A 6,663-nucleotide genomic window follows, 5' to 3' on the forward strand; every position below is an offset into this window, starting at 1 on the left:
AGGAGAAAAACAGCTCAACAGGCATCCCAGAAGTCCGTTCCCAAATTTCCAGTTTGCGTGTTGGGCCATTTTTCTCCCTCCAGAGGCTTCAGGAGGCTTTCCTGAAGCCTGCAGAGGGCAAAAAAAAAAGGCCCAACACACAAACCGGATGTCCAGAGGCTTCTGTGAGCCCTGCGTGCATGCGTGGGGGAAGGGCATTGCAATATGGGTGTGAGCACGCACACACGTGACCCTCCCATGCTCCCCACGCTTTTGGCACACCTCGACAAAAAGGTTAGCCATCACTGCTATATACTCTATTAATCAAATTAATCATTAACAACTAAGCTCCTTTGTACATTGTCACATACCTTTAGGCCTGGCTAAGAGTAATATATTTGGAATATATTAATATATTAAATATTTTAAAAGGAATAGGGTGGGGAACACACAGTTTTGGTGGTGCTTTCTGTCTGTGGTCATTATGTTCTGCTTATGTGTCAGAAATAAAAACAAAATGCATTTCTAAATCATTTTACCAATGATTTGGTAAATCATTGCTTTGATACTTCTCAGGAGAAGAACATTCTGCCTGTGGTCTCCTCTAACCATGTTTTTCAACTTCTGTTTATATCATGGAAAGAAATGGCAAAGATCTTTATGAGTCTCCAACTACATAAAGTTTTCAGCACTTAAAATCAGTTTCAAGAGGAGCTCTATTAGTAGTAGCACTGAATGATCTAAGTTTACCTATCTTACAGGTAAATCAACATTGTTGACTAACGTGAAAGGGTCACCCTGAATGAGGACTACGCTAAAATGGGAAAACAAAATCTTAAACAAGAAAAACAAGTATATTTGCCAAAGATATTTGACAATATCTTTGGCAAATATGCTTTGGCAAATATGCTTTGACAATATCTTTGGCAAACAACCTAATAATCTGGAACAAGTTCTTTTTAGATTGCTTTTAAAAGAAACTACCAATGAGAAGGAAAACGTAATGTAACTTTGTTTCTAATGCTGCTGAAGACTCAAAGCACTTTTATGCAGCCCCCTGATAATAAATTTATTCTGCATGAACCTTTACGTGAAGTTCGTCTGTCTATGAAGAGCAAAGCCAAATGCTTGGAAACGCTTGAAAACAGAACAACTCCAAAAAAGGTAAAAGGTTATGTGAAAATTTTCTTCCTCTTTTCTTCAAAACAACTGTATAAATCATGCTTTGCCATTGTTCAGGGTCTTAGTTCCCTTCGGAGTTGGGACCCTTTTCCTGAAGATTTCAGTAAAAGTTTTGCTAAAGTCCATCTCTCGTGTCTGGCTGATTGGCTTCTGTGCCAGGCTGAACCAATTTTTGGACAACAATAGGGAACAATTTCCAAGATTCTGCACATTCTCAGCTTGTTTGGTCACAGAGAATTGCACCCACTTAATTAAGCACTGTCTGCAGCTCCTCCCTGCTGATTGACAACATATATTTCTCATCTCTTAATAACTAAGGAAGAACTGGCATTTTTCACTATAAAGAAAGGCTGAGGCTCTGTTTTGTATTATATCCCACACCATTTCTGTCCTTCTTTTGGAATTAAAACTATGTGGAAATAGAGTCTTGCACTGACAGCATAACAGCGGACAGGTCATCAGAGTCTACGGAAATTGCAAATGCTAGATGACTGCGAGGTATGGATGCTTCTGAGAGCCCGGTATTCTGTCATTAAGGCAGGGGACAGTGATAGATATAGAAAGGCCAGGACAAACCTCAGAAGAGGCATTAAGATGGCAAAACAACAATAGAAACCTAAGGTGGAGAACCATCTAGCTAGCAGACAACAACCCGAAGCAAGTCTGGCAGTGATTGCAGCATCTAATTATAAGGGCAACATGAGGAACACAATCAACGCTGATGCCTCATTGGTAGAAGAGTTGAACACCCTCTTTGCCTGCTATGAGGTAAAAAGACCAGACCCCATAGTCTCTGCCTGCTGACCTTCTGATTCCCAGCCTACTCTCTATATACACCAAGTGAGAGCTGTATTGAAGGCTGTGAATCCTAGCAAAGCTGCAGGCCCAGATGGGATGCTGGGGATAGTGGTAAAGAATTGTGCCGATCAATTAGCAGGGGTCCGGACAGGGATCTTTAACATTTCCCTGCAAATGCCTGTGTTCCATCATGCTTGAAAGCATCCACTATTGTCCCAGTCCCAAAGAAAACAGCAATTAACTGCCTAAATGATTATAGACCTATCACACTGATGTCTGTAGTGATGAAATGCTTTGAGAGATTGGTTCTCCAACACCTTAGGGCATGTCTCCCACTGGACTTTGACAAACATCAGTTTGCCTACAGGGGAAATACATCAACAGATGACATCATAGCTACTGCTTTACATTCTGTAGCGAGCCATCTGGAGAAACCAGGAAACTATGTCAGGATGCTTTTCATAGATTATAGCTCAGCCTTCAATACCATTCTGCCGAGCATCCTTATTGAAAAGCTAACTGACTTGGACTTTCCTTCTTCAATCTGCGACTGGATCAAAGACTTTCTGAGGGACTGGCCACAAACAGTGAGGATTGGGTCTGTCATATGCACCTCCCTGAAGCTTAGTACTGGCTCCCCACAGGGCTTTGTGCTCAGTCCCTACCTGTATTCACTGTACACACGATTGTGTATCGTCCGACCCATCCACTATGATCATTAGTTTCGCAGCTGATACCACCACATTGGATCGTATTACAGGTGGAGATGAAACAGTGTACAGGGGGGAGGTTCAAAAACTATCCACATAGTGCTTACAAAACAATCAGCACCTGAACATCAGCAAGACAAAGGAGATGGCGTTAGACTTCTGGAAGAAGAGAGAGGAACCTATCCCACTTTATATCAAAGGAGGCTCTGTAAAGCGTTTCCTCCTTTAAATTCCTGGGAGTCTATCTCAGCGAAGATCTCAACTGGAAAATCAACAGGACCCAGGTGGTCAGAAAGGCCCAACAGAGACTCCACTTCCTTAGGGTCTTGCGAAAAAATTAAGTGGAATAACTACTGATGACCTCCTTTTACCAGTCCACAATAGAAAGTGTCATTGCATTACAGTGTGGTATGGTGACCTGACAGGCCCAGATAGAAAGACATTACAGAGGGTGGTGAGCATAGCACAAAACATCATGGGCTGTCCCTTGATACCACTAGATGACATTGTTTGGGCCTTAGAACAGTGAGAAAAATCCTCAGTGATGACTCACTGGTGAGTTCCTCTTTATTCTCCTACCATCTGGGAGGAGATATACAGTAGAAGCATAGGCAGCTGTACAAACAGGCTGAAAAACAGTTTTTAATCTGTGGGCTGTCAGACTCCTGAATGAAAAATAACTCTACTGAATTTCTTTCTTATATTTCACAGCCATTATTCCTAATAGAAAAACTTCAGGTTTCCATTCTATTTTAACCTGTTATTACCTCTAGCCACTTTTTGATCCGTTTCCAAAAATTTTTAGCCTCCTCACAGGTCCACCATAAGTGGTAGGATGTTCCATGTATTGATTCAAATTTCCAGCATTTGGGGGAGGCATTTGTTGAGATTGTAGCTAATCTTGTTGGTGCTAGGTGCCATCTGTAAAACATTTTGTACTGATTTTCCTTGTATGCAACTGATAGTGTCGTTTTTAAGTTTGTTCCCCAAAATTTTTCCCATTTATCCAATTCAATATTATAGCCAAAGTTCTGTGCCCATTTTATCATTTGTTCTTTCATGATTTCCTCTTCCATTTTATGCTTCAGGAGAAATGTATATATTCTCCCTATCATCTTTCTATCCGAGCTATGAATTATTTTATCCAATTCATGTGGTTCTGTTTCGATGTCATATATTTTAGTATCATTATTGTGTTTAATTTTGATTTGCAAGTCAATAGTCAATAGCAGTAGACTTATATACCGCTTCATAGGGCTTTCAGCCCTCTCTAAGCGGTTTACAGAGAGTCAGCATATTGCCCCCAACAATCTGGGTCCTCATTTTACCCACCTCGGAAGGATGGAAGGCTGAGTCAACCCTGAGCCGGTGAGATTTGAACCGCTGACCTGCTGATCTAGCAGTAGCCTGCAGTGCTGCATTTAACCACTGCGCCACCTTGGCAAGTAGGTTAACCTTTCATGTCTTGTTCTGCCACTTCTTCAACTGTTTTTAAATTTCCCTGTCCGTCAATTATGTCTCTGTATCTTAGCATTTTATTCATATCTATAAAATTTGGATGGGTCGTTCTTTCTGTCGGTGATAGCCAATTTGGGATTTTCACATAGTGATTTTTTATTTTATTTTGAGCCAGTTTTGCAATAGCGCTCTTCTAATTAAATGTTTTTGAAAGTATTTGTACGTTTTATTTTTATCATCCCATAGGAATGTGTGCCAACCTGCTTGCAAATCATGGCCTTCTAAGATCAAAATTCTTTTATTCTTTAGCTCTTTCCAATCTTTCACCCATGCTATTGTTACTGCTAATGTGTATAATTCCCAATTTGGTAATGCTAAACCTCAACTCCCCTTGCTGTCTTGCATTGACTTTAGTTTAATCCTTGCTTTTCGTCCTTGCCAAATGAACCTAGCAGTTATTTTGTTTAATTCTTGAAAGAAAGTTTTACCCGGGTTAATAGGTGTGGCTTGCAACAAGAATAAGATTCTTGGTAAAATATTCATTTTGACTGTGTCTATACGTCCCATTAGTGATAGCTGAATATTTTTCCAGCTTTCTAAATCTTTCTTTATTTGTGTCACTAGTTTATTATAATTATCGTCCTTAGCAATAGCAATAGCAGTTAGACTTATATACCGCTTCATAGGGCTTTCAGCCCTCTCTAAGCGGTTTACAGAGTCAGCATATCACCCCCACAATCTGGGTCCTCATTTTACCCACCTCGGAAGGATGGAAGGCTGAATCAACCCTGAGCCGGTGAGATTTGAACCTCTGAACTGCAAATAGCAGTCAGCTGAAGTGGCCTGCAATACTGCACTCTACCCACTGCGCCACCTCGGCTCTCAGTCCTAAATTGTGGAACATTTTGCAGACACCCAGATCCCCAAGTATTTCATTTTCTTAATTATTTGCATTCTAGTTGCTAATTCCAGTTCCTCTTTTTGCTTCTTTGTCATATTCTTGGTTATCATTTTTGTTTTGCCTTTATTGATTTTTAATCCTGCCACTTCGCCATATTCTTCTAATTTTTTAATTAATTTCAGACTGGATTCTAATGGATCTTCTAGAACAAATACTAAGTCATCGGCATAAGCTTGGGCCTTGTATTCTTCGTTTTTGAGTCTCAAATTCTGTTATTCCCTGGTCCTTCCTAATTTCATTTAATAAAATTTCCAGGGTTAATATAAACAGCAAAGGAGAGAGGGGGCATCCCTGCCTGACTCTCTTTTTTATTTCGATCTTCTCTGTTAGTTCTCCATTCATCAGAATTTTGTCTGTCTGACTGTTATAAAGTTTTTCTATCATTTTTGTAAATTTTCCTCCGAATTTCATCCTAATAGTGTTATTATAAACTTCCAAATTACGTTGTCGAATGCTTTTTGTGCATCAAGGAAAACCAATACCATTTGTTTTTCTGGATGCGCCTCGTAATATTCTATTATGTCTAGGATGATTCTCGTATAAATTCAGTATTTAATATTACATATATGTCAGCCTGTTTTGCTGCTTGCTTTTCGGCTGCCATTGGAACGGGGAGGGAGGGCATGGTATTTGGGTGAGGGAAATAACAGGAGGACTGTTAATTGGGAGTTGTTCTCACCATTGTCTGTGCATGTGGAAAGGAGGGGAGGTTCCTGCCAAGGCCAATTATCCGGCATACTAACCCGATGATGATTTTTGAAGATGTCTCCCACCTGATAGCTGTGGAGATATTGGATTTGACTATGGACTGGGGTTACCAAGGGGAGGGGAATGGGTCATGTATTGATATCTAATGCTTTCGTGCGCTTTTGCTCAGATCCAGCTTTGCTTAGCTTCCATTTACTTATAATCAGTAAAAGTACTCTTAATTCTGCAAAATGGAGTTGAGTGGTTTCTTTCTTGGTTACTAAGTGCATCTTGCATTTTGTGTATCAAGGAAAACCAGTACCATTTGTTTTTCTGGATGTGCCTCGTAATATTCTATTATTTCTAGGATGACTCTCGTATAAATTCAGTATTTAATATTACATATAATTACAGTGGCAAGGATTGCCTTTGCCCAGAAATGGAAAAACAAATTAATTCCAAGCGAAGATGAAATAATAAGAAAGGTTATGGACTGTGCTGAAATGGACAAAATAACAAAAAAAAAAATCCAAGGAAAAGAAGAAATGGAATACTACCAGATATGGAATAAATGGTACAGGTGGATGGAGGAAAGAAACAAGGATCAATGGAGGAAGACAACAAAGCCCAAAAATAGTAGTTAAGGAGAATTAACACATATATATGTATCCAAGTGGTTTAAACTTACTAGAGGTAATCAGCCAATATAGCAGATAGAGGAGTAAGATAAGAAGGTTAAGAATGGTGAAATACAAATGAAATATAATAAAAGTGGAAACAATATAAGGTGAACGATATCAATTGGCAATTGCTATTAGAAAGAACAGGAAGCTCCTGTTCATACTGTATTGTGTAAATGTGGTGCACATCTAAGTTTTGTGTGTGTGT

Source organism: Thamnophis sirtalis, unplaced genomic scaffold (genome assembly GCF_051295495.1).
Source record: "Thamnophis sirtalis isolate CommonGarterSnake01/CBP01778 unplaced genomic scaffold, rThaSir2_p1.2 scaffold_10, whole genome shotgun sequence".
Taxonomy (NCBI): Eukaryota; Metazoa; Chordata; class Lepidosauria; order Squamata; family Natricidae; genus Thamnophis; species Thamnophis sirtalis.